This window comes from Haliotis asinina, chromosome 3 (assembly GCF_037392515.1).
Source record: "Haliotis asinina isolate JCU_RB_2024 chromosome 3, JCU_Hal_asi_v2, whole genome shotgun sequence".
NCBI lineage: Eukaryota > Metazoa > Mollusca > Gastropoda > Lepetellida > Haliotidae > Haliotis > Haliotis asinina.
Window position 1 is genome coordinate 82,129,153 of NC_090282.1, and position 9,766 is coordinate 82,138,918.

The window sequence follows — 9,766 nt, forward strand, 5'->3', positions numbered from 1 at the left end:
TGCACTTCAAGCTGTTACGGTTCGTGTGACCATGCATATTGTTTTTACTTTGTGCTCACTCTATGTGCCCCCTTCTTCTTCTATCTTTCATGCTGATCTTAAAGAACTCTACGACCAACTTCCCAAGCCATGCATCATCATGGGTGATTTGAATGGTCACAATCCCTTATGGGGAAGTACACATACCAGCTGTAAAGGGAAAGTACTAGAAGATTTTCTTTCTAACAATAATCTGTGTCTCTTTAATGATAACTCTTACACATATTTACATCCTGGAGCTGGCACATATTCTTCTCTCGATCTATCCATAACAGACTCTGATCTCTTGAATGAGTTGGATTGGTCAGTCCATGATGACCTGTGTGGAAGTGACCAATTTCCAGCCATTCTAAAAGCTGTCACTCCGTCTGATGTTCCTCCGTGTTCCAGATGGAATTTCTCAAAGGCTGACCGGCCTTTGTTTGAAATAATGTCTTCAAACAAATTATAACCTGAACTCTTCAGAGATGTTTCTGACCCTGTACGATTGTTTTCGGATGAACTCCAAAAAATTGCTGACGAATGTATTCCAAAGTCCTCTACACATCCTCACATACGTACACCGTGGTTTAACAATGACTGTAAGCAAGCTAGGATGGCACGGAAGAAAACACTATTTCCGTATCCAGCGGTGCATAATTTGAATAAATATAAAATTTTAAATGCTAAAGCCCGACGTACAATTAAGCACAATAACCGCCAATCCTGGCGAAATTATGTGTCGAAAATCAATTCACGAACGCCTATGTCCACAGTATGGAACATGATACAAAGAATTAAAGGTAAAGGTACTAAACCGAGCATCCACCATCTTAACAATGGAGATCAATTATTGACAGACAAGTCCGATATTGCGAATAAACTGGGGAGAAACTCTTGCTCAACAGTTTTCCTCCTCTAACTATGCCCCTCAATTTAAAAAATATCAAAAACAACAAGAAAAGAAGATTATTAATTTCAATTCAGATAAACGAGAGGATTATAATGAAATCCTTTCAATTCATGAACTCCATGATGCTCTCGACCAAGCTCATAATACTGCTACAGGAGCTGATAACATCCATTACCAACTCCTGAAACATTTACCAGAACCATGCTTACACACCTTGTTAAATATATTTGATGATATTTGGACATCTGGTTCATTCCCACCATCATGGCGTGATGCCATAGTTGTGCCCATACCAAACCCTGGATGTGATCATACTGATCCCTCAAATTATCGTCCTATTTCCTTGACTAGTTGCGTTTGTAAAACTATGGAACGGATGATCAACAATAGATTAATATGGTACTTGGAATCCAATAATTTACTTACAAATATTCAATGTGGATTTCGGAAAAATCGAAGCACTGTTGACCATTTAGTCCGCTTGGAGTCATTTGTTAAAATGCAATTATTAACAACCAACATGCAGTGTCCATCTTTTTCGATTTAGAAAAGGCATACGACACTACATGGAAATGAGGTATTTTAAAGGATTTACATGATTTTTGGATTATGAGACCGTTTGCCTCGCTTCATATCCAACTTTTTATCGGACAGGCAATTTCAAGTCCGAGTGGGTTCAACCCTGTTTGATCATTATCATCAGGATCAGGGTGTCCCACAAGGCAGTATTTTGTCTGTCACTTTATTTAGCATTAGAATTAACAGTTTAGCTCAAGTTGTAAATGATTCAATCGATGGTTCACTTTTTGTGGATGATTTCAATATTTAATGTCGCGGCAAAAATATGCATACAATTGAAATACAATTGCAGTTATCTTTAAACAAAATACATAAATGGTGTCTTGAAAACGGCTTTACATTTTCTAAATCCAAAACGAACTGTATACATTTTTGTAGAAAATATAAACCCCATAAGGACCCAGAACTATCCCATCAAAGTTGTTAAGGAGGCCAAGTTCTTGGGTCTAATTTTTCATTCCCATTTGACATTCCTGCCACATATTAAATCCCTTAAAGCCAAATGCCCGAAGGCACTTGACTTGTTGAAAGTTGTTTCCAACTCAAAGTGGGGAGGGGATCAAGCTACCCTCTTACACTTATATCGATCGCTGGTCCGTTCAAAACTCGATTATGGCTCCATCGTATATGGTGGAGCCTGCAAAAGTAACCTTAAACTTCTTGATTTTGTCCACCACCACGGTTTAAGACTTTGTCTTGGATCTATCAGAACTTCACCTATTGACAGTTTCTACGTTGAGGCCGATGAACCATCTCTTACACAACGTCGTATAAAATTGTCTTTACAATACATTACTAAATTACACGCTAATGAATCTAACCCTGCATATAACTGTGTGTTCAATCCACTGTATGAGGATTTGTATAACAAAAAGTCTTCTCTTGTTCCGCCTCTGGGGCAAAGAATTAAACCTTTTATTTCTTCTGCCGGCATTGAGTTGCAAAGTATATCGCCTTCCCGTCTTCTTTCTTCTCCTCCTTGGCAGTTGGTTGGGCCACGAGTTGATATAACATTTATTTCATTTAAAACATCAGAAACTAATGAATTACAATATAAACAAGGATATCATAAATTAAGAAACAAATATAACAATTACAAATCCTTATTCACAGACAGGTCCAAGGACGGTGGCGCAGTAGCTTGTGCCACTGTCATTGGATCGAAAACAATATCTTCTAGAGTGGCAGATAGCTGCTCTATTTTCACAGCAGAAGCAAACGCCATATTAACAGCTCTTAAATATATTCAGAGACAACCTAAACGTAAACAGTATATAATCTATTCAGACTCTCTTTCGTGTCTTCAGGCGATTAAAGATTTATCATATAAACACCCACTTTTAATAGAAATTATTGAACTTTATAATGATCTTGCGACTGGCCAATACGACATCGTCTTCTGTTGGTTACCCAGCCATGTTGGACCTGGTAACACTTTGGCTGACCTTGTTGCTAAGGCAGCACTCAACAAATCTGTGACACCACTTCTTATTGCCTATACTGATTATATAGCTACCATTAGATCTTACATCCGTGATCTGATGCAGAAGAAGTGGGACACCCAGGTAGGTATCAATAAATTACATGCAATAAAACCATATGTTGGTTACACCTACTTGGGATGTCGGTCCAGATATCAAGAGGACATTATACGACGATGTCGTATTGGCCACACCAGGTATACGCATGAATATATTTTGAAAGGCGAGGATCCTCCGTTCTGCATCCCTTGTGATGAAATAATCACAGTTAAGCATGTCTTGCTTGACTGTGTTGAATATTCCATCACAAGGGACAATTATTTCAAATCAAGAACTATGAAGGACCTTTTTAGTAACGTAAGTTCTCATTTAATTATTGCATTTTAAAAAGAATTAGATTTGTTGTCTGACTTGTAAATAACTAAGTATTATATTATTGGAAGTTGAATTAGTAACTGAGATTGTAAGTGGCTGTATCCTTGAGTGGGGTTGAAGTACTGTAAAATTAGTTTGTGGCAAATCTTGCATACAATCACCAGCAGCTTAGGGGATGGTGAAAATCCAGCTAGGGACCATGCAGGTAGCAGAAGTACTGTAAGTCCCCATGGCCTCTAGTATGGTGATCTACCTTTAGCTGTGGGTGATGTATAGTCTGTTTTTATATTGTATTGTCTGAATAGTGATATCGGTTTTAACTTTTCACGCTACTTTTATTTCTTATTGTGATATTTTAGTTGTTTTACTGTCCTTTGTCGACAGGTTTTTACCAAATACATAAATACCTTTTCTCAAGAATGTTCTCGTCTCGATATGGCTGCTATACTGCCGATGTGACGTTAAATATTAACTCACTCATTCACTCACTTCCGCAAGAGCAGAAACTAACTTTCGTAACTATGAAAGTTTCAGTAAACTAAAACTAAATGAAAACTCCTAACTACACTTTCAGTTGTGGGTGGAACCTATGCGGCAACTCTCATTGTCTGTTTCCGGAAACTGAAACCTAGCAGAAACCTACATTACCCAGTATCCATTAAGTTTCCGCAATATGTCAATACAATAACTTTGATTTACGTACACGAGTCAGCCCCCAAACTGGAAACCAATACGTACCCCACCACATTGACCTCTGCCTTGTACTGCCAAAGGCCAACCTCACATGAGTGGATTAGTGATGATGTAGTTTTACACAGTTTTTAGTAATATTATACAATAAATGGTACCCTTTAGGGAACTGGAGTGTTCGGTCTTCGGCGTTACGAGCGAACGTTTTAACAACAAGGCCATGTAAATCCACCAACTCTTCCACGACTTGAATATGACTTTCATCGACTTTCGTGATTTCGTGGTGCAATGTCACTTGCGCTGGCCTTGTCAAATGTGATTAGTAAACCTTACTTAAGACTCTCCACTCACCTACCCCCTTACTACACACATTGTACTATCATACCAAGCACATACCATCTAACACCATAACAGGCACGTGACCTCCACGACCAGAACAACCATATACATCTACCAGCATACCTAGCACATAACATCTGGCCCAGCCACATCGTCAATAGGAGGGCCTGCTGGGTAGTCCAGGGGTTAAAGCATTCGCTCGTTACGCTGAAGACCCGGGTTTGATTCCCCACATGGTTACAGTGTATGAAGCCCATTTGTGGTGTCCCCCACTGTGATATTGTTGGAATATTGCTAAAAGCAGCGTAAAACTAAACTCACTCACTCACTCACGGTGGGACAATGTACATATGTTTGAGCACTCAGGATATCGACTATGTCATTACCTGCTCCTACCTGCAATCTGCAAGCATGACCAGTGTTACTTAATACTTAATAATTGTTAGTTAGCTAGTGTTTGTGTTGGAAGACAGACATAAGCCAGTTTATGTTTAGAATACGCATATGGTATTGTTCTTTTGGTTACCTTTTCTTCGACTACAGGTTGAGGAATTGATGTATTCAGTATGCGTCACCACAACTTCTTCGTTCAGACAATGTGTGGGGTGGCTTTCACTTTATGGAATGGTAAGTCTATTAAGCGACTAGAGTCTGTTTGCAGTGAAAACGTACAGATGAACTTCACTTTAAATATAAAAGTAAACCAAATGTAGTAAAATTAAAGATTGCAAATCCTCATAATTCCCCATGCCAAATGAAATTTGAAGTCTCAGAAATTTATTCAACTTAGGATAAATGTTGTATAACAAACGATCATAGATTCGAAACGTTATGATTGGTTTGTATTACGAGGGGATGAGCGCAGTAGTTGGAACAGTGAAACAATTGCACGTGCGGGACGCGATGATCGTTAATTTAGACCAAACCTACATGTTCTCGGTGATTTCGTGATGACTGGCTTCTCTTGTACAACTTGTAACATGAACGTTCAACTTTATTTCAGTTTTGATAACACTGACTATAACTGAAGTACCATCTCACCATTCACTTGTGCCCAGTGTAACATGCAGACAACCTAGTTCTAGAAATACACATGTGTACCTCTACAGTTACAGGTTTCCCACCGTGTAAGGATTTATACAGCCCAGATTATTGTAGAAGTTGGTCCTGCGGTCAGCCAGGAAGTGGGGACGTGTGCCAGAAAACATGCGGTCTGTGTCCAGAAGGTGAAGGGAAAATCTATACACAAACTACTACTTTTGCCAACAGTCTTACATAGTTTTAAAGCTGTGTTGTTGTTTTTGGCTGGTGAAATGAAAATTAACAATGAAAATAAACAATGTACAGTGCTGTAAATTTCCGTATTCTTTCTTGTATATCCGTCATTAGTTAGACAACATACTCTTACGCAGTTTTGGTTTCAACTGTAAAATCTCATTTTTAATTCCTACATATTTGAAAAAAACACCACAACCACTGTAGGGGAGACCATATTGATAGAATGCTCTGTGCTACATTCTCAGTATTCAAATATTGTTGAGTGCGACGTAAACCCAAACTCACTTATTCATTCACTCTGGGTACACTTCCTCTTCGTTCAACTTATTGTTAAATCCATTTCGCGTTTTCAAAATGGTTATAAACCATGGCTGACTGTGAAGCCTGTTTTCCACAGACTGCAGATTGGGATACTTCAAGGATGGTTCCTCGTGCAGGAGATGCGAGGATGGTGTCGATGTACCTTCAGTCGACTACAGAAGGAAATGCGATGTTCCCTGTAACCACAGCAATACGTGGGGCCCAGACTGTCTTACTTCATGCAGCAGAGGTTGTAGGAATCAGACATGTCACCGGTGGACAGGACAATGTCTTCAAAACTGCAAGTCAGGCTACTAAGGGTCTAAATGTGGTTTCCCGCATTGTGACGGGTGCAGGTCGTGTGTAGACAAGGATGAGACGTTTGATAATGAGGGAAGGTGCTTGTGCGGCTGTAAGAGAGGAAAACGAGGAGACAAATGTGACCAAGAGTGTCCAAACTGTGAAACGTGTTTCGGAAATGACTGTACATGTCAAGACGGATTCAGGGGCACGTTGTGTAGTGAGATCTGCGAAAACTGTAATAGTTGTGATGTTGGCAATTGTACATGCAAGGCTGGTTTCCATGGAGATGCCTGTACAGTATCCTGTCCCCAGAACTGCTCCCAAAACGTATGTGGTCAGGGAGGAGAGTGTACGATCGTGTACGACGAGTATGGACGATCGTGTGGTATACAGTGTGAAAACTGTGTAGGCGACCAATGCTCATTAAACGGGACATGTACTTCCGGGTGTATTAGCGGATGGTATGGTGCCAAGTGTGATGAAGCCTGTGATGTCAGCTGCGATGACACACTGTGTTACGGAAACGGAACCTGTGAAAGATGCAAGCCCGGATTCTATGGCGACAGTTGCAAGACAACATGCAGCACCCTCTGTCATAACCAGATGTGTGACCGGAGTGGAACTTGTTGGTCCTACAGAGTTGGGAACTTTGGGGTCATGTGTTAGGAGCATTGCAGTTCCAACTGTGTGGATCAGACATGTGAACAAAGATCAGGAGCGTGTATCAGTGGTTGTGCCACAGGCTGGTACGGAGATACATGCGATGTAAACTGTCCCGACCGATGTGCCACAGAGACATTGGTTCCTGTCCATCTTGTATGCAGGGATTTCAAGGCTCCCACTGCAACGTCTCATGTCCACAGTACTGTACGAAATGTGAACAGTATGGCGACAAATGTCTCATTTGTCAACAAGAACATTTTGGGTACAAGTGTGAAAAACAGTGTTCATCTGGCTGTAAAGAAGGAATATGCAACCGCGAAACTGGAAGATGTTCACACGGATGTATTGGAACGATCTAGATGCACCCCAGTGTTCTGACGGATGCAAAGATGGATGGTGGGGCAACTACTGTGACAACGCCTGTTCTCCTCACTGTGTGAAATGTGACAGACATCATGGCCAGTGTCTGGCTTGTGAAGACACGAGATACGGCGAGAATTGTAACTTGACCTGTAGCACTTCCTGTCTGAAGTCACTATGTAACATGACAGGAGACTGTATAAATGGGTGCGAGAGCGGGCGTTACGGAAGCAGATGTTCTGGAAGATGTCCTCATGTGTGCAACACTTGTCAGCATGATCGTGTCTGTGTTACTTGTGCTGATGGCTGGAGCGGGGAACACTGTAGTGGTAAAACCATGAGTCCTAGTTACAGGAAACGCAGCAGATTATGGCAGATTTAGATGACAATATAACATTAACAGTTTTCTTGTGTGAACATTTCGCTCGTTATTTCGGCTTTCTTTACATGCAAGTGATGCATTTCATGAAAGTCTTTGTCCGTATTTTCAGAAGCATATTCACTTCATCGCCATACTTGGTTCCTGTGTGTCGTGATTGGTGTCTTAGTGTCAGTTGTTCTCATCATGGCAGCTCTCTTCATTAAACGGTATATGGAATATTGGAATATATATTTGAATAAACCAAATCATCATCCGCATTGAATAGCTAGTCTCTAAAATACTTATACAGTAACAAGTAATACTGGTTTTGATGAGGTTCTCTGGTGGTTAGGGCCTAGATTTTCGAAGCTCTCTCAGCTCTAAGATAGTCGTAAGTGCCATACATTAACATTGACTTGCGACTATCTCAGCTCTAAGAGAGCTTCGAAAATCTAGACCCAAGTCTTCAATGTTGCAACAGTTAACTACGCACAGTTCCTTTTCGAGATAGAAAATTTAAACTCTCAGGTTCGAATCCTATATTGTCCTGATAAGAATCATGTGTTCACCACAATGTACTCTTGGTAAACACCCTAAACTCTACATTACGTCTGACTTTCCAGCTCTACAAATATCTACAATTAATGTATTATTTGTATGTTGTAGACACGTCGTGAACGGTGTTCCTGGGATATACATTTCAACTGTATTGAACGGTCTGGAAACAAGATTTGACGACATCTCTCTGGAACACCTTGGAGAATCACGTAACTGTGATTATCGACATTATGAAATGATTCAAGACGAAGCTTATCCACAGGCGGTTGCTCCAGATGAAGATGACGATTCGTCTGAAGTTTCAGCTCCCAGACTCTATGAGACATTAAAGCCAGCCGAAGACAGTGAGGACTACATGCATCTGGCCACGGTTTTTGATTAGATTCAAGTCTACACTCTACACTATACGTTGCCCGTCAGTATTGAAGGGTATATATACGTGCGTCAATGTTATCCCATTTTTAGCTAAGATAGGAGGTACAGGCCAGATTTACTTATGCCGGAGCCACTAAACGTACGTATTTTCTGCGCATGATCAAAAGGAAGCTTAAAGTTAGGGTTAGGGGTATACTTCTATATACAACAACTGGACGTAGATAAAACAATGCATGGTAACGGTATAAGTAAAGTGCTTCCTTGTACATAAACCAGTGTCACCCGAAGGAACGGTGGACCTTGAATGTTTCTTCTTGCAAGACTAATTACATAGCGGGTGTGTCTAATGCATACTTGCTTTGGTCAGAATCGGGAAGAATACCTCAGTTAGGCATATGCAGCAGACGTAAAAATAACACTACTACTTCATTCAGGAAATATCGCTAGTAACCGGAGACGAGCTGCTTACGTTATCAACTGCAGTCAGTATGCCTCAAATGTAAGGCCCAAAGTTGGGCAATTCGGACAGGAACTATATGACATGTTCCTTACGTGAGCGGAAGATAATAGTATGTTTTGTTTCTTTCACATTTTTCGGGACCATTGTGTTTCTTTAGAGGTGAAGGAAACACTCAGAATTTGGACAAACCAACCTTTCCTGGTACGTTATACAGTTATCTCCCTTACGTAACATTAGCATTAGCGAAAACTACCAGTTGTATGCTACTAGTTCCAACGCTACTGGTTTTATAGCACTGTTTCCTTTTACAAAAGGATCCTTACCTATTATATCTCCTACGATATAAAACTGTAAATGTATTTTCCTATATGACAACTGTTCTCAAGTCTACAAGCAGTATAAGCTGTACGAAATATGCTTTTCCTGTAAAATCTGACACTGGTTTCTTCAAAATATAGGATCTGTTCAACTCTCACATTTTGTCTCTGTGCGCGATCTATGAATGTAGTGTAATATATTGTCAATTGCTTGAGCTACATGTACATAACTCTGAATCATTGTATATACAATCCACATCCATATTGTTGTCTGGGAAATACAATAATATGTCATCTATAAATTCAGTGTCTCAGCATCCATGAGGAAGCCTTACTTCCGATTAGTGTTTTAATCAGCCAGAGAGATCGAACTTGTCCTTGTGTATGCCTTACATT

The 9,766-nt window shown here is 40.3% G+C and overlaps 1 pseudogene; it reads left to right on the plus strand.

Moving 5' to 3' along the window:
* Positions 1 to 4,961: 4,961 nt before the first annotated feature.
* LOC137279085 (cell death abnormality protein 1-like) lies at positions 4,962 to 7,681 on the plus strand (annotated as a pseudogene).
* Positions 7,682 to 9,766: the final 2,085 nt, after the last annotated feature.